Source organism: Benincasa hispida, chromosome 3 (assembly GCF_027475165.1).
Source record: "Benincasa hispida cultivar pf3 chromosome 3, pf3_genome.v1.1, whole genome shotgun sequence".
In the NCBI taxonomy this organism is placed as follows: Eukaryota; Viridiplantae; Streptophyta; class Magnoliopsida; order Cucurbitales; family Cucurbitaceae; genus Benincasa; species Benincasa hispida.
The window spans coordinates 37,636,261-37,659,850 of record NC_143480.1 but is presented as its reverse complement, the minus strand read 5'-3'; positions in this window follow the sequence as shown (position 1 = coordinate 37,659,850).

The following is a 23,590-nucleotide window of genomic DNA, read 5'->3' as shown; positions in this document are numbered from 1 at the left end:
ATGAGTTGATGGTGTTTTTGTAGGTGAATTATGTAAAGTGTTCTATGATTGTATATAATGTTTAAAAGAGGAAATTTTCCTAAGTATTAGGAAGGTGTGCTCTCAGGTTGTAAAGGGCAGTCGACGCTTAGGAAACTTGAGAGCTTAAAGCAATGGAAAGTTAGGCGTGTGACAAAGTTGGAAGAGGGCAGGAAATTTCCTAAGTATGGAAAGGAAGGCTCTCGGGTGAAATAAGTGGAAGTTGTACTTAGAAGAAATAAAAGAGCTTAAGGATGGTTTTGCAATATCATGCGTCCAAGGTTTCAAACAGAAAAATGACTAAGTGTAAGACTTGCATTGAGGACTATGAAGAGGTTAGCAGAGCTTACTGAGGGAATGGTTATGGAGGATGTGTTGATTTTGCTAAAGGTTAGTGAAGGTCAAGGTATGCAGTGTGGGTGCAGTCAAACTTGCCTAGGAGAATGCATGAGGGGCACCAAGGCAAGAGTTAGGCAGGCCACAAGGTGCAAGGTATGCGTTGACCGAGGGACAGAGAGGTTAGGTTGATGTGGATGACTAAAGGCATAAACGTTGGCTTGAGGGGCATTGAAGTGTGTCTTAGATGTTAACTGAGGCTTTGATGAGTAGCAAGTCTCAACGCAAGTGCCTAAGGCAAGGCGTAGGAGATAATGGCTGGTGAGGCGATGGCCGAGAGAGAGGGGTTTAAGCAACGAACATCACCCTATGTGATGGTGTCCAGCTTATGCGTCAGGTGAGGCTCACTCGGTTAGAGGGCTATGTGGCGTGTTTAGAGCCTTAAGCTCGAGTTACTAGCCTAGATGTCACTTTATTAAGCCCTAAAAGAAAGTTAGAAATAGAGAACTCGATTTGGGCATTCTATTCATGCTAAAAAAGGAGAGTTGTTGCCCACTTGAAGCTTGAACAGTGAAGAAGTTAATCTAGTGTTGCCGGAGGGAAATTCTTATGGAATTGAGCTGGAAGTAGAAGAATTTCTCAAGTTCTTGAGATTCTTAGGTTACTCGGAAAAGTTGTAAACATTGATGAATTTCAAGCTCGTGGAGAGGAATCAGAGACTGAAATTTTAAGGTAAGTTAGTTAAGATATCAGAGAATAAGTTCTTAGAATGAAGTCTTATGAGATAAAGTCTGAAGTTTAAGTTATTCAAGCTGGAAAATTAAATTCGGAATTTTTAGTTGGATGAACAAGCAGGAAGTTTGCAACCAAGCATAAGTAGGTAGCTAATCGGTTGAGGCTAAGTGTGGGCGAGCGCACACATAGGTGAGGGTATATGATAAAGTAAGCAGGCACTGGTCAAAGTGTGCACGCAAAGTGCGCGAGAGGTTGCGTGTAATGGAAGAGGCACACTAAGGGTTGTAGCCACAAGCGCCCATCGTATAGGCGAGGTAGGTGCATCCTAACACCATTGAACACTTGTGTGTGCGGATTGCTACTCACTTAACTAATCACAAGGTAAAATCTGGTTAAGGATGGTAATACACTAAGTACCTATGTGTTGGGGATGCGTCGAGTAAAAAGGAATAAGATGACACATTGAATTAGATTTGGACTTAGTATATATTAAAGTTGAATAGTGAAGTTAAGCTCAAGAGGGAGCTAAAGGTATTAACCAAGGCTCTTATCATTTTTATAGGGCAAACGCATATAGAGGAGGCCTACAACCCTTTGAGGAAGTAACTTAAAGACAGCGAGTGACTAGCTTTCAAAAGTTTACTGAGTGTTTTACTAATGAGTTTGCAACGCATAGTTAATTTTAACCCTTTTTTTTAACGCATGACTTAAGTATTGGAAATTGATGTTGAACGCATGAGTATGGTTTAATGAAAGATTTTATATATAACTTCCATGTGTTCCAATTAAGCTTTATGCCATGTTTTAACATGAAACTAAGCTTTTCAAGGATTTCCTAAAGCATGTTGAGTATGATGTTATATAATGAAGATTCATGTACAATTAAAATAGTTTATGTTTTGTATGTAAAACCTATTTCTGGACATTGGTACCAAAGGTATGATAAGGTACCGAGTTACATGGTTATCCTTGCTACCAAAGGTATGGTAAGGTAGACAGGATCCCAGTCAGTTCTAATGCATGTAAGATCCATGTTATCGACGTTGATGAGTGATAACGAGCAGAAATGCACGTTATCATAGTGCTAAGCTATTAAACAATGATGGATTGCGTTGATAAAAAATGATAAATTGCATCTATTAAGCATAAAATCTATAATAGTGCGATCGCATGCGTCAGCGCATTAAAACTATTGATTTTCGTATTTTTTATGCAGAATATGCGTTAACGCATTGCAGAGATTGCGATCATAGGAATTCATCGGTCGAACGCAACTTCACCGCAAGACTTTGCGTTGATCGCGCTCACAAATATTCACCCAAGAAGAATCACCGCAACATGGTGGACGCATCCGGACGAAAGGACAATTAAGATTGATGGGACAGAAAGCTGACAGCAGTCGGATCCAAATTAAGTTGACAGCCGATAACGGTCACAAAGTACATCCAGCTTTATCAGTGACAATTATTCGAAGTATCAGTCAGGAATTAAAGCTGTCCCATCTGAACAACCAAGAAAGAGAAACCGCCTTTCACCTTTTGATGCCCTATAAATACCAAGTGCATTCTTCAGAGAAGGGGTTAAGCAGTTGATTAGTTCACCATTTTTAGTTCACGCCTCTGTCCATAGTTTTCTTTCACCTTTTTTTTAAGGCAGATGTTAGGAAGAAGTTGTGCCAGTAGATCATTATGGTAAGCTTGGGAGAGCACCAGAAGCTACTAAGATGGAGAGAGGGCCGACTCCTGCGGAGGCGGGAATATCTTTAATTCAGAATAGAGATTCTAGTGTAAAAAGCCTCGGTCAACAAGGAATTGCTACCAGGCTCTCTACCTTAACTTCCATTAGCATTTTGTACTTAACATATATATAAGAATGGAATTTCTTTCTCTATATCTGTTCACTCTCTGTGATTCACGCATGAGTAACTAAATTAGTTGAATGAGAAGCGTTTAACTAGCACAACGAGGGAATCTTCATTCTATGTGATTATCTTATTTATGTATGCTTTATTCGTCTATTAGAGATACTCGAGAGGGTAGTCTAAGGAAAAGATCTAGACTTGGGAAGGTCAGATCAGAATCTAGATTTGGAAGAATCAGATTAGAACGCATAAACAGGAGATAGGCACTTAGGGATAAGCACTTTGTTATCAACGCATCGCATGCATCTTAGCAATAAGATATGATTGTATGCGGTCACCTTGCTTTCTTGCATTTTGCATCAACGCATAAGACAAGAGTAGAGACTTAGGAATAAGCTCTACGGATATTTTGCATGCAACACGTGCGTCCTAGATTTAGAAGCATTACATTTCCATTGGAAAATGACTTGTTGTGCATGGTAGTAGCATGATTGCATAGTCTGACGCATTCTCAAGTAACGCTAGCTAAAGATATTCTCAACCCGTTCATCACATACTCATTGCTTCTATCAACGCAACTTTGTTTCTCAAATCCGCCGCATTTATTTATTCTTTTTATCAACACAACAACAAACCAACCACTTCATTTATTTACCCAGTTACCACAAAGTTTTCATAAGAAAATTATCAATGCAAACTATTTTCACAAGTCCCTGTGATCGACCCTGGACTTACCAAGAAACTCAGGGAAATTTACACTTGAATTCCGCTGGAGAAACTTGAATGCACAACGTAATTCCACTAACGCATTTCATCCATATTTCCATTCAATAAAATAACGCATCAATGAGATCAAGTAAAAAGGGCTCTCCCACATGTTTAGTCAGAGGAGTAGAGGTACTTTGCAGGAAATGATCACGAGCTTCATTTTAGGGTTTTTATGTGCCATGCTTTCATTTTTCCAAATTTAATTTTAATCCTTGTAGATGTTCTTTTAAATGTTTTATGGAAGTATTATTTATGTTGTTCTTGTATGAAAGCATGTTGCTTAAAATAGTCACTCACTGGACATTTTAAGCTTATTCTTTAAAATGTTTTCTCTCCCCAGGTAGTTTTCAACGTCTTGAATCCTAGAAGATTTGCCAGTCAGTCACTACTTAGGATCTTCTAAGCATTCTATAGTTTAGGTGGTCCACTTTGCTATGTTTAGACCTTCGTTTTGTAAGTACATGTTATGGGGAAAGAGATAGAACTTGTGTCAAACTATTATTGTATTAAACTTAAGTTTCCAGAATATGTTAATGTATGTTGGTTCGATAACTGTTTAGCAATATATATATATATATATATAAGTATAGTGAAATGTTGATGAGATTGTGGTAGGATGTTAAGATTATGAGTTGCTAATCAATTTTAACAGGTACTAAAAAGATAGGTTCACAAGAACAGGTTGGACCGTAGTTGTCATAAGAGAGTTGACGATTATTGTCTTCGCATCCCTTCTCGGATTTAGAGGATAATCTTGGAGAGGGTGTGACAAGTTGGTATCAGAGCATAAGGTTATGTGAATAGAGTCATGCATTAGTTTAGGGGAATGTAAGTGATGTTATAAACCTAATAATGTGAATATTATAGGAAACAGGCCTCGAGGTAGTGATGAACTGACTTGGCAGACGGCTGACGGGGATTATGACCCTACCTAAGACCTCGTAGTTCAAGAAGATCGAGATACAGTTAGAGAACCAGTGGTACAGGAAGCTATAACTGAGGGAAAGTCTAGCACCCTTCAGGTTAGAGTTGATCCTTAGATGGAGGACAAATTTTTTTACAGGATTGCCTAAATGTTAGCAGCCAATGTGGGGTCTATACAGGCAGATCCAAAGAAGAAATATGGTATTGGGAGGATGAAGGCACTAGGTACCACTGCATTTGGGGTACAACGAACCCAATAGATGTAGAAGCATGCTTGATTCAGATGGAGAAATGTTTCTAGGTTACTAAATGTCCTGAGAACCGTAAGGTCAAACTAGTTGTATTCTTATTGCAAAGAAAAAAGAAAAAAGAAAAAAGAGCAGAACAGTAATGGATAGTGATAGACTTTAGAAGAAACAGGTCCGAGGTGATGACCTGGGATGAGTTCAAGAGAATTTTTGAAGAAAAGTATTATCTTGCTTCCTTTCGTGAAGCAAAGAGGAACGAGTTCTTGAGACTTGTTTGGGGGAATATGACCGTTGCTGAATATGAACCAAAGTATACTGAGTTATCCAGGTATGCTTCTATAATTATAGTTAAGGAGAACGATAGATATAAACGATTTGGACTGAGGAAGGAGATTCGAACTTCTGTAACCATTATAGCCAACTGAACGGATTTCTATCAGCTAGTTGAATTAGTAATGAGAGTTGAAGAAAGCCTGACAGAGGATAGGCAAGACAGGGAGATCTTCATAGGTAAGAAACAGAGATTTCCTCCAGGGGGCTCAGAAATGAGAGATTTTAAGACCCGTTTCAGTGGGCAAAAGACTTCCCACGGTAGTACAATAGGAAGCTAGTAAAAGAGGAGTAGATAGAGATATAGTCAGACTGTTGGAGGATCTAGATCAGGGCGTATGGTAGATTCTGCCACTAATTCAGTAAGGAAACCTGAGCATGAAAATTATGGTAAGAACCATTTAGGACGATGTTATAAAGGGCATAATATTTGCTACCAGTGTGGATAACCCAGGCATTATCGAAGAGAGTGTCTCTAGTTAGTTTCTGAAGGATCTCATATCGAGAGTTCCATGAGCGGGCGATCGCTCTAATTTCACGGTGACCGAAACATAAACGATATACATTCCATACAAACAGTTATGCATATTAAACTCATAATCGGCATGCTCAGAATACAATAAAATACAAGGAAAGGGTTCATACAAAATGAAGACACTCTTCGAACGATTGAACCCAAAGTAGCGGAAAACCTCCTACCGATCTACTAGCACCCGACGAGTCTGTCGACTGCAACAGCACGATCCGAACGTACATGAACAATGCCGCGAGGACGACACCACAACAAGAGAAACCCGGGTATCCTCGGCATAGAAAACCTAAAGAGTAGGCTCTGGTGAGTTTGGTAGAGGATGGAGGAGAAGATGTCGTGTAGACGATAAGCAAGTGGGAGATGAACTCTGCTATCGTATAGCGGAAATACTTATTGTATAGTAGAGCTACACGATCATTTAAGAAAAACTGAACGATCGTTTAGAAAAGATGTATACGATCGTTTAGAGAACGCGTGAACTAGACGATCGTGAACGAGCTTCTATCGTATAGGCTCTCGTGATCGCTCTTTCACAGATTTTTTTTGGACACGAGCGATATGAATGCACGATTGAATAATAAAATGAAAACGATTTTCATAGCTTTAAAACACCGGTTACCATAACCTTCGCAGCCCCACTTCCCATGTCCGAACATGGATTAATTGATTAATTATCAAATAATTAATCAATTAATTTAATTAATAAATATAATCATATTATATTTATATCCTATAGTTTGATATCATATATCTACTATAGTATTTTTTTTTCTCTACTTGATATAAATCATATTTATATCTAATTTCCTCCAAAATAATGTATCTCATACATTTAGCTAATTATATCATATATAATTAACCAATCCAATTATATCATATATAATTGAACTTCCTCTTGTCAATTTGAACATTTCAAATTAACCTAAACACTGGTTCTCGACTTTATCCAAGCTACCCAGGTGAACTAATGAACATATGGCTCGAAGCTCCAATGGTACGTGAATAGCTGACTAAAATCTTTAGCCATGAGATTCACCATCTGTTAACTGTCAGTGATCCTACTAAAGACCAAGAACTGAACTCTTCTTACCACAGATATATTTTTGTGTCCATTGGATATAACTAATCATGAGTACGACGACCTTTCACAGATGATCGTAAGTATAGCTGGGCCAATTTACCGTTTTTCCTCAGTAGTTACATCTCACTCCTTAAGTACCACTGATTCCTCTAATCAACAATACAACATAGTCCAACTATGTGTGAACACCTCTCGGGCCAAGAGAAGGTGTTGGCGCCACATCGTTCAAGCCCTGGAATTAGCCCTTAAGAGAGTCATCTATCTACTTACCCTTACTTCGGGGAAGGAGTGAATTCCATCTTGTGTAGTTGAATTCCCAGCTCCCAAATTAGACGTATCCCTAAAATGGTATGTTTGAATCAGCGACTTGGCCACTAGCACCCATACAAATCAAAGGAGTGTCGTCAATGGTAGGAGTTCCCAACTCACTCAGGATTGAGGTCATGTTACCTATGGTCATCTTAGTGAAGTGAAGTTTATGTCATGAATGGTGTTATATAACGAGACATTAGCACTTCGTGGTCAGGTCTTATACAAACTTTTTGTATAGGACGCCCCCGCTCGCATGTCCCCAACATGAATGATTAGGATCAGACCATCTATGGCAAGTCACAACACTTGTGACCATTTCACAAAGCGGGCCGCATCCGTAGCATTACCAGGATAAGGTTTTCCTCCTATATCCATATACTACAGACCATTTTGGTTATTACTCAAGACATGATCCACTTGTATGTCACCATATACATGCTTGAGTCACATACAGATAACAAGGGATTTTATGTTTATTAGTTTGTGGTAAAGCAAATAAAACAAGTAAATGAGCAAAACAACAAGATGTGAAGTAAATATCATATATTAACAATCACAGGTGTTCGTATATACTGTTTACAAACTACAGGACACGAGACTTTAGGGCATCAACTTCAACAATCTCCCACTTGTCCTAAAGCGAAGTGGGGTGTACAAAAAACTTAGTATAAAACAATAAACTAGGGCATAAAAGGCCAGTATAATAAAATCCCCCACTTGCCCTAGTTCAGCCATGGGAGATCCTGTAGACCCATGCTCCGTTGGTGACCCTCAAACACTGTAGCCGTGAAAGCCTTCGTAAACGGGTCAGCAACATGATACTTTTGCTTTATGTGTTTATCACGCCGGTGACTCCTTGGCTCCTTAGAGTTTGCCACTGCCCCATTATTATCACAATAGAAGGTAATGGGCCTAGACATATCTAGAACAACTTCCAAGTCTGTCAAGAACTTCCTGAGCCAGACGGCCTTCTTAGCAGCTTTGCAAGCCGTTACGTACTCCGCCTCCATAGTGGAGTCAGCGATGCACCCCTGCTTAGTGCTTCGCCACACTACAACTCTTCCATTAAGAGTAAAGACTGACCTTGATGTGGACTTGCGAGAGTCCTTATCAAATTTGTGTATCCTGTAAGGATCAAATCCCTCAAACCATACACGAGAATGTAGTCCCTCGTTCTCTGAAGATACTTGAGAATGTTCTTCACTACGGTCCAGTGACCCTGGCCTGGGTTAGACTGATACCTATTGACTATGCCCACAGTGTAGTAGATGTCTGGACGAGTACAGAGCATCGTGTACATTAAACTGCCAATGACAGATCATATGGGACCCGTCTCATGTCCTCAACCTCTTGAGGCGTCTTAGGACACATTTCCTTAGACAAAGTGACTCCATACCTGAACGATAGTAGGCCCCTCTTGGAGTCCTGCATCGAGTACTTGAGCAACATCTTATCAATGTACGATGCCTGAGACAGTGCTAGCACTTTGTTCTTGTGATCCTGAAAGATCTGTATACCTAGAAAAAACTGAGCCTCTCCCAAATCTTTCATTTGGAATTGGGTCGCTAGTCAGTTCTTAACTGCAGTCAGTAGACCTACATCATTCCCAATTAGTAGGATTTCGTCTACATACAACACTAAGAAGACTATTGAAGTGTTGATGATCTTCTTGTAGACACAAGGTTCATCAACGTTTTGGTCAAAGCCATACGACTTGATCACAGCATCAAATCATATGTTCCAAGATCGAGACGCCTGTTTCAGTCCGTAAATGGACCAATTTAGTTTGCAAACCTTTTGCTTTTAAATTTGGGCTATGAATCCCTCAAGCTGCACCATATAAATGGTCTCCTCAAGATTGCCATTCAGAAAGGTTGTCTTGACGTCCATTTGCCAAATCTCATAATTATAATAAGCAGCAATGGAAAGGAGGATGTGGATCGACTTTAACATGGCAACAGGCAAAAAAGTCTCCTCATAGTCGACTCCTTCTACTTAGGTATAACCCTTTGCCACAAGTCGAGCCTTGAAGGTCTGTACCTTCCCATCAGCACCTCATTTGTGCTTGTAGATCCATTTACAACCTATAGGGCGAACCCTATCAAACGGATCTACAAGATTCCATTAGCGCGAACCCCATTAGATGGATCTACAAGATCCCATACTGATTTGAAGTACATCGACTCCATCTCGAAATCCATGGCCTTGACCCATTCATCTCGGTCAACATCCTCTATTGCCTTCTTATAAGACAATGAATCCTCAACGTTGCCATCTGCTACCATGGCAAGGATTTCCGTGAAACCCAGATAGTGAACGGGTGGGTTCACAACCCTCTCAATATGTCGAGGTTTCCTCAACTCTTGAAATGGAACTGACCTACTGGATGACCTCCCATAACAATTCTTGTTGATGTAGCAGGCTATTTAACAACTCTTGTTGAAGTTTTAGTAGTTTCATTGGAAAGCTCACGTAACACGATTTTACTCTGTGGACTGTGCTCCCTTATATGATCCTCCTCTAGGAAAGTAGCGTTTTTTGAAACAAACACCCTATTTTCGGTTGGATCATAAATATAACCCCCTCGTGTACCTTTGGGGTAGCCTACAAAGAGGCATAACCTCGATTGTGATTCCAACTACTTGGGATTAGCCTCAAGCACATGTGCAGGGCAACCCCAAATGCGGAAATGACGTAAACTAGTACGCCCGTTTCACAACTCCAGAGGTGTTTTTGCAACACTCTTGGAGGGAACACAGTTGAGTATGTATACCGCAGTCTCCACTGCGAAAGCCCGAAACGAGTCTGGTAAGGAAGCGTAACTCATCATCGAGCGAACCATGTCTAACAAGGTCCTATTTCTCCTCTCCGCTACACCATTATGCTAAGGTGTACCAGACACTGAGAGTTAGGAAACAATTCCACGTTCTATCAAATAGTCTAGGAATGCAAAGTCCAAAAACTCTCCACCTCGATCTAATCGAAGTGTTTTAATCCGTCTATCTAATACGTTTTCAACTTCAGCCTTGAACTCTTTGAACTTTTCAAAGGATTCAGACTTCTGTTGCATAAGATAAACATACCCATACTTAGAGTAATCATCAGTAAAACTGATAAAATACTCATAGCCACCTCGAGCTCGCACATTATAGGACCACAAAGGTCAGAATGTACTAACTCAAGAGGCTCCTTGGCTCTAGAACCTTTCGTAAAAGGTCGTTTTGTCATCTTACCCTCAAGGCAAGATTCGCATATTGGCAAAGAATTTTCCTCTAACTCACTTAGAAGTCCATTCTTTACCAATCTCTCAATTTTATTGAGATTGATGTGCCCTAAACGTAGATGCCAAAGTTGGGCATTTTCTTTTGGAGAAATTCGTAGACATTTTGATTGAGTTATGGTAGTTCTGAACATTTCAATATTATAGAGGGAATTAATGGCTAACGGCCTTAGCACATATAAATTCGATTCTAGATATGCTGTGCAAATAAAAACACCATCTTTATGAATAAACGCTTTACTCAAATTGAAAGAAATAGTGTATTTACATTGCAATAAACACTTTAAAGAAATAAGGTTCCTTTTTAGTTCAGGAATAATATATACATCATTTAAAAATGGAAACCTATTATGTAAAGTTAACTGGAGTCCTCCCACTACCACAGCTAAGACCTCCAGGTGTCGCCAAGATCTAATCCCCTGAAAAGAAGAACAAACATGGTTAGTGACACCTGAATCAATTATCTAAGTAGAATCATCATTCTCCACTAAAAAAGTTTCGAGCACAAGTAAATCACATTTACCTTTATCCGCCTTGGCCTTAGCCTTGGGTGCTTTCTTCTCCATCAGATACTATGGATAGTTCCTTTTCCAATGTCCATCTTGGTTGCAATGGAAACACTTTCCCTTAGCAACTGATGGATGCCTCCTCGGGGCGACAGGCGGTGGGTTAGTAGGTGCCTTCCTTTTTCCCTTACCACCCTTCTTCTTCTTCCTCTTTGCAGAGTTAGAAGTAGAAGGTGCAGACTTCGTTCCTGAGGTCGAACCTCTATGGAACGTCCTTGAGGAGGAAGCCACATTTGCCTCACCCTTCTCCTCTCCTTACTTTTCAATAAAGATTGTATGTCTGCAACTCGTTGAGGAGAGTTGTAAGGTTATATTTCACTTTGTTAAGAATCACATTACTAATAAAGTGCAGGAAGCTCTCTGGTAAAGAATGTAGGATTATGCTAACCTGGTTGCCCTCATCGATGGTAGACCCATTCAACTTCGCCACATTGAGGTGAACCATCATGTTTTGCACGTGTTCACGAACAGAGGTGCCTTCTTGCATTTTGGAGTTGAATATGTATTTAAGAGCCTCATGCATAAGTTGTTCAGATGGTTGTCCAAAGATCCCCCGCAAGGACTCCATGATCTCACAGGCTGAGACCATAGGCTTATGCTTCTTGGCCAAGATTTTAGAAAGACTTGCCAAGATATAGGCTCCAGCCTTCTCATTCGCCCTTGTCCATTGCTCATATGCCTCCCAAACATTTCAAGTGGCATTTGGAGCTGGAATAGGAGGACAAGCCTCCATGAGAGCGAACATGAGATCCTCGATGAATAGGATCGTCGTGATCATGTCTTTCCATGTTGAAAAATTGTCGCCAGTTAATTTTTCGACGCTTAACAATGATAAGGTGGTTGTAGCCATTTGAAAAAGTTGCTGAAAATACGAACAAATCTTTATTAGATTTTGCTAAACCACTTTAAACCAATTTTTTTCCAAAACAGTTTCAAGTACCCTAAGTTATAGACTTCTATTTTGCAATGATGCTCAGTGAGTCAGGACAAACGCCATCGGTGGGGTGATCAATTACCCCTTAACTGGGATGAGACATTCTCAACCATTAGGTAGAACCAACTCTTGGAACTGAACCTAACACCCACCATTTTTCAGTCCAGAATCGTTAACCTTTAACTATTTCGTGTAAGTGTAACCCCTCGTTTTCGGTGCCAGAGTCCCACCCTAATGCACTTACCGTAGGGAAAAGACAGATTAGGCCAAAAGACTAAGTTACCTTATCCTCTTACAGGAGATCAAATAAAGAAACGCACAAAACTGCCATCCTTTACGGGACACTCCCAGGGTGCCTCGAGGCGATGCACAATAACTTTATTCAACCTAATGACGGAGACCGAGGGATATGCTGTCGCACTTCCCGCTCCCACTTACTATGAATATTCTCTCTATCCACCTTGATATTGACCTACCCAAACACCATCCGTTTGGGGGACACGCCAAAGGTGTCGCGAGGCCGAGGATAGATCTCACAGTGTGGACTATTTAGGAGAAAAGTGAAAGGTTTAAGTGAAGCATCTTATGCCCCAAGTACCTCCCACTGAATGTTCTACCTAGGGATTCATTAACCTAGACAATCCGACTACTGATTTTAGTCTAAGTTCTCTTTTTAAACTCTGCTCACAAAAACGTTTGTTTATGAGATATAAACAAGTTCAAGTAGTCACATTTAAACACTTTAATGGACTGTCCTTAACTTGCATGCATGCATCAAATCTATCTAATTCACCTTTCCAGGTAAGTTCCCAGGTAGGGGTGTTACGTTTCCGTCAACTTAAATACCCCAGCCTAGATAGAACCCGCCTTAGACAAAAGGTCCCTTATAGATAGATTTGCTACACTTTAACCTTTTATTAGCCAATTTAATCCTATTAAACTGATTAAAAGATTAAAGCCTTAGGGTTGCTAATCATATTAGAACCGTGATCTTAGGTCTATGTGATCTAAGTTTTAAACATTTTAAAACATGAATTAAACCTAAGTGAGCATGCATGTCTTTCTTATTTCTTTTAGTTCTAATTTCTCTTTAACTCTTAAAAAGAAACAACTAAAAAATATTGTGCATAACGAGGCGTTTATAACAATTATAAAGTAACCTATGTGTCATGCTTCATGCAATGTCCGGTCATTATTATATAACTTTTATATAACGCGTAATAACCAAGCAAACATACTATCATTTACCTTATACTATAACAATTATAATATAAAGATGATACATGTCAATGCTTTTTATGCAAGCATAAATATAACTCCTATATTAATGATGCATGAGCATTCTTTTACATAATAAAATCATGCTTTTCTAAATTATAACAATTACAATAAAGAGATGATGCATGATCAATGCATAACCTAAGGTGGGATTTATTATATGTACATACCATATGACATATAAGACATACATCGCATGTATTAAATAAATAGATTAATGGATCGGGATGAGCCTTTAAACCAAAAAGGACCAGAATGAAAAACCCTATCTATTACATTTGTTATCGAGCAAACTGGTTCACAAACGAACCGGGTCTTGAACCGCCAAGAGGTCTCCATTGTGTAGCAATCTTTAGATGGTAGACGATCGTTCAGCGTGCACTAGACGATAGGAACTTTAACAAAACGATCATGTAGACGACGAGGAGGCTGCGAAGCCTGATCGTCCATACGATCGTGTAGCGCGACGATAGGTAAATGATTTACCTTGAGTTACTAAGCGATGAAGCTTGCTGAACTAAACGATCGTCTAGCGCGCTTTAAACGATACGCGAGTGTTTGATCGTTTAACCGATGCGTGCAACTTGGTAAACGATTTACCTTGCGATGCTAAGCGATCGTTTAGTCAATTACTAAGCGATGAAGCTTGCTGACATAAACGATCGTCTAGCTCGCACGCGCATTAAACGATACTCAGCGATCGCGTGCCTGATCGTCTTCCCGATACGACCAACGCTTGATCGCATACTCCATCGTTCAATCGATGCTTTCAACCACGATCGCTTAGTCTTTCATCTTCACGATGCGATGGACAGCGATCACATAGAACTTTTTCTACACAATGCGATCAACCCTAGATCATCTTCTTCCTCGAAGAGCTGCAACCTTTGCCCAGAACTTCGACGAATGACTCAAGACTTCAAACACTTTGAATACATACTTGATGATGATTATATATGCCCAAAAACATAAGGGCCTTTACATACAACCGCAAATGTAAAAGGAATTTAAATCGATCGAGGCAATTCATCTCGAAAACAACCATTAATCCGGCACATCCAAAACAGTATTAACACTTAAAAATAGCGTAGAAATGCACCCACCATGAATGTAAACGTTATTTCGTTGCAACAAATGAAATCGGAGTATCAAAAACTTAGCTCTGATACCAATTGAAGGATCTCAAAACAAGAGTTCCATGAGCGGGCTTAGATCGCTCCAATTTCACAGTGACCGGAATATAAATGATATACATTATATACTAACAGTTATGCATATTAAATTCATCAACAACATGCTCAGATTACGATAAAACATAGAGAAAGGGGTTCATACCAGAGGAAGACAATCTTCTTTTGTGTGAACTCACAACAGCGGAAAACTCCACCGATCTACCAACACCCGGCGAGTCTCTCGATTATTACTGCACAATCTGAACGTACACGGACAAGGCTTCGGGGACAACACCACCACCAGGTATCCTCGGTGTCAAAAATCCAGAGAGTGGGCTTTAGTGAGTTTGGTAGAAGACGGAGGAGAGGATTTCGTGTAGACAACAAGCGCGCACGAGAAGAACTTTACTATCATATAGTGGGGACGCTTATCGTATAGTAAAACTACACGATCGTTTAGGAAAAACTGGACGATCATTTAGGAAATTGGTATACGATCATTTAAGGAACGTGTGAACCAGATGATCGTTTAGACGAAAGAGAATCTATCGTATAGGCTCTCAGCGATCGCTCTTTCACGGTTTCTTTTGCGAGGTCTTAAAGCACGACTGAATTATTCTACAAAAATGAAAATGATTTTCAATCTTTAACCCACCGGTTACCTTAACCTTCGCGGCCCCCACGTTCATACGTGAATTAATTGGTTAATTATTAAATAATTAATCAATTAATTTATTTAATAAATATAATCATATTATATTTATATCCTATAGTTTGATATCATATATCTACTATAGCATTTTTTCTCTACTTGATATAAATCATATTTATATCTAATTTCCTCCAAAATAATGTATCTCATACATTTAGCCAATTATATCATATATAATTAACCAGTCCAATTATATCATATATAATTGAACTTTCTCTAGTCAATTTGAACATTTCAAATTAACCCAAACACTGGTTCTCGACTTTATCCAAGTTACACAGGTGATAATTGACCTGTGGCTCGAAGCTGCAACGGTACGTGAATAGTTGACTAAACTCTTTAGCCACGAGATTCACCATCTGTTAACTGTCAGTGATTCCACTAAAGACCAACAGTTGAACTCTTCTTACCACAGATATATTTCTGTGTCCATCGGATATAACCAATCATGAGTACGATGATCCTTCACCAATGCTCGTAAGTACAGCTGGGCTAATTTACTGTTTTGCCCTTGTAGTTACATCTCACTCCTTAAGTACCACTGATTCCTCTAATGATCAATACAACATAGTCCAACTATGTGTGAACACCTCTCAGGCCAAGAGAAGGTGTGTGGCGCCACATAGTTCAAGCCCCGGAATCAGCCCTTAAGGGAGCCATCTATCTACTTACCCCTACCTCGGGGAAGGAGTAAATTTCATCTTGTGTAGCTGAGTTCCCAGCTTCTAAATCAGACGAACCCCCAAAATGCTAGGTTTGAATCGGCGACTTGGCCACTCGCACCCATACAAATCAAAGGACCACCTTCAATAGCAGGAGTTTCCAACTCACTCAGGATCGAGGTCATGTTACCTATGGTCATCCTAGTGAAGTGAAGTCTCTGTCATGAACGGTGTTATATAACAAGACATTAACACTTCGTGTTCAGGTCTTATACAAACTCTTTGTATAGGACGCCCCCGCTCACATATCCCCAACATGAATGATCAGGATCAGACCATCTGTGGCAAGTCACAACACTTGTGACTATTTCACAAAGCGGGCCGCATCCGTAGCATTACCAGGATAAGGTTTCCCTTCTATATCCATATACTACAGACCATTTTGGTTATTACTCAAGACATGATCCACTTGTATGTCACCACATACATGTTTGAGTCACATACAGATAACCAGGGATTTTATGTTTATTAGTTTATGGAAAAGCAAATAAAACAAATAACCGAGCAAAAGAACAAGATGTGAAGTAAATATCATATATTAACAATCACTGGTGTTTGTATATACTGTTTATAAACTACAGAACATGAGACTTTAGGGCATCAACCCCAATAGTTTCGGGGGCACAGGTTGAGTAGAGAGCAGTATCCCAGACCGTGAGTCAGCCTAAGACAGGTGCAACAAAGGATGAGGGCACCAGTAGTGCAAACCAGAATAGCATAGTAGGACAACCATGTCAGTAGGGTAAGGTCTATGTTATGACCTAACAGGAGGCAGAAGATGCAACAGATGTTTTTACTGGTATGGCATTTATTCATGATAGGCCTGATCATGTATTATTAGATCTAGAGGCGACCCATTCATCTATTTCTAGCATGTTTGTATTGAATATTGATAGGTTATTACCTAAAGAGTTAGTTATTTTGACCCTTTTTGGTGATGTATTGATAGTAAATGATTATTACAGAAACAATGTTATTTTAATAGAGGGATAGAGCATGAAGATTTATTTGATTCCTTTAGAATTTTTAGAGTTTGATGCTATTCTGGGTATAGATTTCTTATTTAAATACCATGCATCTGTTGATTGTCATAAGAAGGAAGTGACATTTAGATTACCAGGCAAACAGAAAGTAGTGTTTGCAGGAGAATGGAAAATGTTTCCTACTTGTATAATTTCAATAGTAAAGGTCGGGAAGCTGATGAGTAAAGGATGAAAAGTGTATTTGGCTTATGTATAGTTTCACAAGGGATGAAGTTAGGATCAAAGGATGTTCCTGTGGTGCAAGAGTTTGTAGATGTATTTCCTGAGGAGTTATTAGGATTACCACCTGATAGAGAGGTGGAATTTATGATAGACCTGATCTCAAGGACATCGCCTATTTCTTAGGCACTTTACAAAATGACACCAGCTGAGTTGAAAGAATTGAAAACTCAGTTGCAGGAACTAGTTGATAAGAGTTATATCAAGCTCAGTGTATCAGCTTGGAGAGCACCGGTCCTATTTGTGAAGAAGAAAGATGGCACACTCAGGTTGTGCATTGACTACAGGCATTGAACAAAGTAACTATACATATTAAACATTTGTTGCCTCGTATTGATGATCTATTTGATTAGTTGAAAGGAACATCAGTATTCTCCTAGATCGATTTGAGATTAGGTTATCATCAATTGAATTTCAAGGAGTCAAATGTCCCTAAGACGGCCTTTAGAACTTGGTATGGGCACTATGGGTTTCTAGTTTTTCCATTTGGCTTAACTAATGGCTCGATAGTTTTTATGGATTTGATGAACGGGATATTTCATCCATACTTAGATCAGTTTGTAATTGTCTTCATAGATGATATCCTGATTTGCTCAGATAGTAGGGAAAAACATGCAGAGCATCTGAGGATAGTATTGTAAACACTGTGAAAAGCAGTTATATGCCAAGTTCAGTAAATGCGAATTTTGGCTCAACCAGGTAGTATTCTTGGGACACGTGTGTTGGGGTTGATGCCCTAAATCTCGTAGGGTCCTATAGTTTATAGTGGTATTATACAAAAAATTTATTTATTTAATAAAATATGAAATGTTTTATTTGATATTTAGTAGTATTAAATCCACAAACCAATAAACTAATATCCAAGGTTATCATCCGTAGCTTAAACATGTATGTAGAAATATACAGGTGGATTATGTTTAAGTGATAACCTAAATGGTCTATAGTAGATGGATAAGGTTGGATACCTTATCCTGGTGACAGTGTGAATACGACCTTCTTTGTAGATGTTACAATTGTCGTAAAGCGTTACAAATCAAAGGACCGCCCTCATAGGCAGGAGTTCACAACTCACTCAGGATTCAGGTCATATTACATATAGCCATCCTGGTGAAATATAAGTCTCTATTATGAATGACGTTATATAATGAGACTAAAGTTTTGGTGGTCTGATCTTATACAATTGGTGGTATGATCTTATACAAACTCCTTTGTATAGAATATCACCGCTCACATGTCTATACATGAATGATCAGGATCAGATCATTTGTAGCACTTTACAACAATTGCAACACCTACAAAGTGGGCCATACTCGTAGTGTCACCAAGATAAGGTACCCAGCCTTATCCATCTACTACAGACCATTTAGGTTATCACTTAAACATGGTCTACCCATATGTCTCTACATACATGTTTAAGGTACAAGATAACCTTGGATGTTAATTTATTGGTTTGTGGTTAATGCAACTAAAATATGGAATAAAATATCATATATTTTATTAAATAAATAATGAGTTTGTTCAAAACATTTACAAACTATAGGACTCTATAAGATTTAGGGCATCAACTCTAACAATCTCCCACTCGACCTAAAGCTAGTGGGGTTTACAATATAGTCAAAATACAAAGTACACAAATAATAAACTAGGGCATAACATGCACCCAGTACAAATCTCCCACTTTCCCTAATCTAAACGTGGCCTGTCCCATAGACTCATACTCTACAGGTGACCCTCAAACACTTTCATTCTATATCGAAAACAGATCAGCAACATTATGCTCTGAAGCTATCTGCATGACGATCACGTCCCCTTGATACACAATCTCTCGATTGAGATGATACTTCTGGTTTATATGCTTCCTGCGCTTGTGACTCCTAGGTTTTCGAGAATTAGCTACAACACCATTATTATCACAATAAAGTGTGATGGGCTTTGACATGTCTGGAATGACTTCCAGATCAGTTAAGAATTTTCTAAGCCAAACAGCTTCCTTAGCAGCTTCACAAGCTGCTACATATTCAGCCTCCATGGTGGAGTTAGCGGTGCACCCTTGCTTGGTACTTCTCCATATTATTGCCCCTTTGTTAAGAGTGAACACTGATCCTAATGTGGATTTCCTATAATCTCTATCAGTCTGAAAATCAGAGTCCGTGTATCCTATAAAGATCAAATCCTTAGAACCATACACGAGCATGTAGTCTCCCGTTCTCCGTAGATACTTGAGGATGTTTTTAACAATGGTCCAGTGATCAAATCCTAGATTTGATTGATATCTACTGACTATCCCCACTGTATAGTAGATGTTAGATCTAGAACATAACATCACATACATTAGGCTGCCCACAGCCAAAGCATAGGGGGTCTGTCTCATTTCCTCAACCTCTTGAGGTGTCTTAGGAAACTGTTCCTTAGACAATGTAACTTCGTGCCTGAAAGGCAATATGCCCCTCTTGGAGTTTTGCATTGAATATTTGACAAGCATCTTGTCAATATATGATGCTTGAGACAGAGCTAGCATTTTATTATTTCGATCTCTAAAGATCTAAATACCCAGAACAAACTGAGCCTCTCCCAAATCTTTCATTTAGAATTGGGTCGCTAGCCAGTTCTTAACTTTGGTCAGTAAACCTACATCATTTCCAATGAGTAGGATATCATCTACATATAACACTAGAAAAACTATTGAACTGTTGATGATCTTTTTGTATACACAAGGCTCATCAACATTTTGATAAAAGCCATAAGATTTGATCGCAGTATCAAACCTTATGTTCAAAGATCGAGAAGCTTGCTTCAGTTCATAAATGGATCGATTAAGCTTGCAAACCTTTTGCTTTTGACCTTGGGCTATGAATCCCTAGGGCTGCTCCATGTAAATAGTCTCATCAAGATTGTCATTCAAAAAGGCAGTCTTGACATCCATCTTCCAAATCTCATAGTCATAATATGAGGCAATGGATAGAAGTATTCTGATAGATTTAAGCATGGCAACAAGTGATAAAGTCTCTCATAGTCATCTCCCTCTACCTGGGTATAATCCTTTGCCATTAATCTAGCCTTGAAGGTTTGCATCTTCCCATCAGCACCTCGTTTCCTCTTGTAGATCCATTTACAACCTATAGATTTAACCTCATTAGGTTGACTACAAGATCCCATACAGAATTGAAGTACATAGACTTCATTTCGAGATCCATCGTTTTGATCCATTCATCTTTGTTAATATCCTTCATTGCCTTCTTGTAAGACAATGGATCCTTCACTTCACCATCAACTACCATAGTCAGAATTTCTGTTAAACTCATATAGTGAATAGATGGGTTCACAACCCTCCCACTGCGTCGAGGTTCCCTAAACACTTGAGGTGGATTTAACCTACTAGATGATCCAACTTCAACAACTCTTGTTGAGGTATTAAGTTCTTCAACAACTCTTATTGAAAATTCAGTAGTTTCTTTGGAAATTTCATTCAATACAATCTTACTTCTGGGTTTGTGCTCTCTTATGTGGTCTTCTTCAAGAAAAGTAGCGTTTGTTGATACAATACTTTGTTTTCTTTAGGATCGAAGAAGTAACCACCTCTCGTTCCTTCGGGGTAGCCTACAAATAAGCACAATTTTGAACGTGGTTTCAATTTCTTAAGATTGGCCTCAAGCACGTGTGCTGGGTAACCCCAGATTCTAAAATGGCATAAACTAGCTTTACGACCATTTCATAATTTCAAAGGTGTTCTAGTAACACTTTTGGATGAAACGCAGTTCAGGATGTACGCTGCAGTCTCTACTACATAACCCAAAAACAAGTTAGGTAAGAAAGTGTAACTCATCATTGACAGAACCATGTCCAACAGGGTTCGATTCCTCCTTTCTGATATACCATTCTGCTAAGGTGTACTAGATGCTAAGAGTTGAGATACTATTTCATATTCTATCAAATAGTTTTGGAATGTTAAATCCATGAACTCTCCACCTTGATCAGATTAAAATGTTTTAATCGTTCTGTTTAATGCATTTTCAACTTCAGCCTTGAATTCTTTGAACTTTTTAAAAGATTCAGACTTATTTTACATTAAATAAACATACCCATATCTTGAATAATCATTAGTAAAGGTGATAAAATATTCAACCTCCCTTTGCTTTGACATTCGTCGGACTACAGAGGTCTGAATGTATTAGCTCTAGAGGTTCTTTGGCCTTATGACCCTTTCCAGTAAAAGGTCTTTTAGTCATTTTTCCTTCAAGGAAAGACTCACACACAGGTAAAGAATTTTCTTCTAACTCACTTAGAAGTCCATTCTTCACTAACCTCTCAATCCTATTGATATTCATGTGCCCTAATCTTAGGTGCAAAAATTGGGCATTTTCTTTAGGATAAAATTTAAGTCTTTTATGTTGAGCTACTGCAGTTTAAAATATTTCTGTGTTGTGGAGGGCGTTAGTTGCTAATGGTCTTAGCAAATAAAGATTATTTTCCAATTTTGCAGAACAAATATCAACACCATTCTTAGAAATAAACACTTTATTTAAAATAAAGTTGATAGTATAAGAACGTTCAAGCAAACACTTTACAGATACAAGGTTCCTTTTTAAATCAGAAACTACATATACATTTTCTAAAATAGGAAATTTGTTCCGTAAAGTTAACCGGAGACCTTCTACTGCCACAGCCGAGACAAAGTGCCTAGTTTGAACTTGCATCGTCATCTCACCAGCATCTAGTTGTCGCTAGGAACTAATTCCTTGAAATGAAGAACAAACGTGGTTAGTGGCCCCAGAATCTATAATCCAGGCAGAATCATCATTCTCCACTAAGCAAGTTTCCAATACAAGTAAATCATATTTACCTTGTTTGGCCTTCTTATTTTCTACCAAGTATTTGGGGCAATTCCTTTTTCAATGCCCATCTTGGTTGCAATAGAAACAAATTCCTTTTGCAGCATTGATCGATTTGCTGCCCCTTTGAACAGCAACTATAGGGTTAGCTTTCCCCTTTCCACCATTCTTCTTCTTCCACTTTTTGGTGCCGGAAGAAGAAGGTACAAACTTAGTCCCAAAGGTCGAACCTCTGTGAAACTTCTTAGAAGATGAAGCAACATTTGCTTCACCCTTTTGTTCCTTGCTTTTCATCAAGGATTGAAAGGTCTATAGTTGAGCAGAGTGGTCAGGTTGTAGTCAATCCTGTTCAAAACTGCATTGCTATGGAAATGTAGGAAACTTTCAGGCAAATATTCCAAAATGAAGCTAACCTAACTGGCTTCATCAATGCTTGACCCATTCATCTCCGCCTCGTTGAAGTGGACCATCATGTTGAGAACATGTTCTCTAATAGATGCCCCCTCTTGCATACGGGCATTGAAGATGTATTTTAAAGCATCATGCCTGAGTTGTGCAGACGGTTGTCCAAACATTCCCCTCAGGGACTCCATGATCTCATGAGCTGTGAGCATGAGCTCATGCTTCTTGCCCAAGACTTCGTTAAGACTTGTCAAGATATATGCTCGGGCCTTATCGTTTGCTCGTATGCAATGCTCGTAAGCTTCCTTAATGTTTCGAGGAGCATTAAAAGCTGGAATGGGTGGACAATCCTCCATCAGGATAAAATGAAGATCATCAATGATCAGTATTGTATTGATAGTGTTTTTCCAACTAGTGTAATTTTCTCCCGTTAATTATCCGCGGAGAGAAAGTTTAAAGTAGCGGTAGCCATAATAGTTTAATTGCTGAAAAAGAACAATTTATTTACTATTAGTTTACTTTGCATTAAACCACTCATACAACCAATCAATTTTAGAAGAAATTTAATGTACCCTAAGTGACATCTAATTTTGCAATGATGTTTTAGTGAGGTAGGACAAGAGTCACGTAGGATGATCAAGTATCCCTTCACTGAAATGATCTCGACCATTTGACAGAAACAACACCTTGTTACTGTGACTAACAGCCACCATTGTTCGATCAAGAATTTGTTAACTTGCTTAAAAATTCTTGTAAGTGTAACCCCTCATTTTAGGTTCTAGAGCTCCACCCCAATGAGCCAACCGTAGGGAAACTGATTGGGACATGAAACTAAAGCAACCCTATCCATTTCTGGAGATTGAATAAAGCATTATGCAATACTGCCATCCTTTAAGGGAACACCCACGATATGACGAGGCAATGCATGAAACTTTATTTAACCTAATAAGAGAGACCGAGGGATATGCTGTCCCACATCCTGCTCCCATTTACTATAAACACTCTCTCCATTCACTTTGTTACTGACCTACCCAAATGCCATCCGTAGAGGGACACACATGGTGCTTCGAGGCCTACTGTAGATCTCATGGTGTGAATTTACAGGGAGAAATGTGTAGAGGATGAAGTATCATATACTCATTTTCCCCCCACTGAGTGTTTTACCTAGGGTTAATTAATTTAGGAAAAACCCGGCTACTAACTTTAACTAATAATTTGCTAAAAAACAATACTTGTCTTTGATGATTAAACAATTTTGATTGAAGTCTAATTAAACTCTTTAATAGAC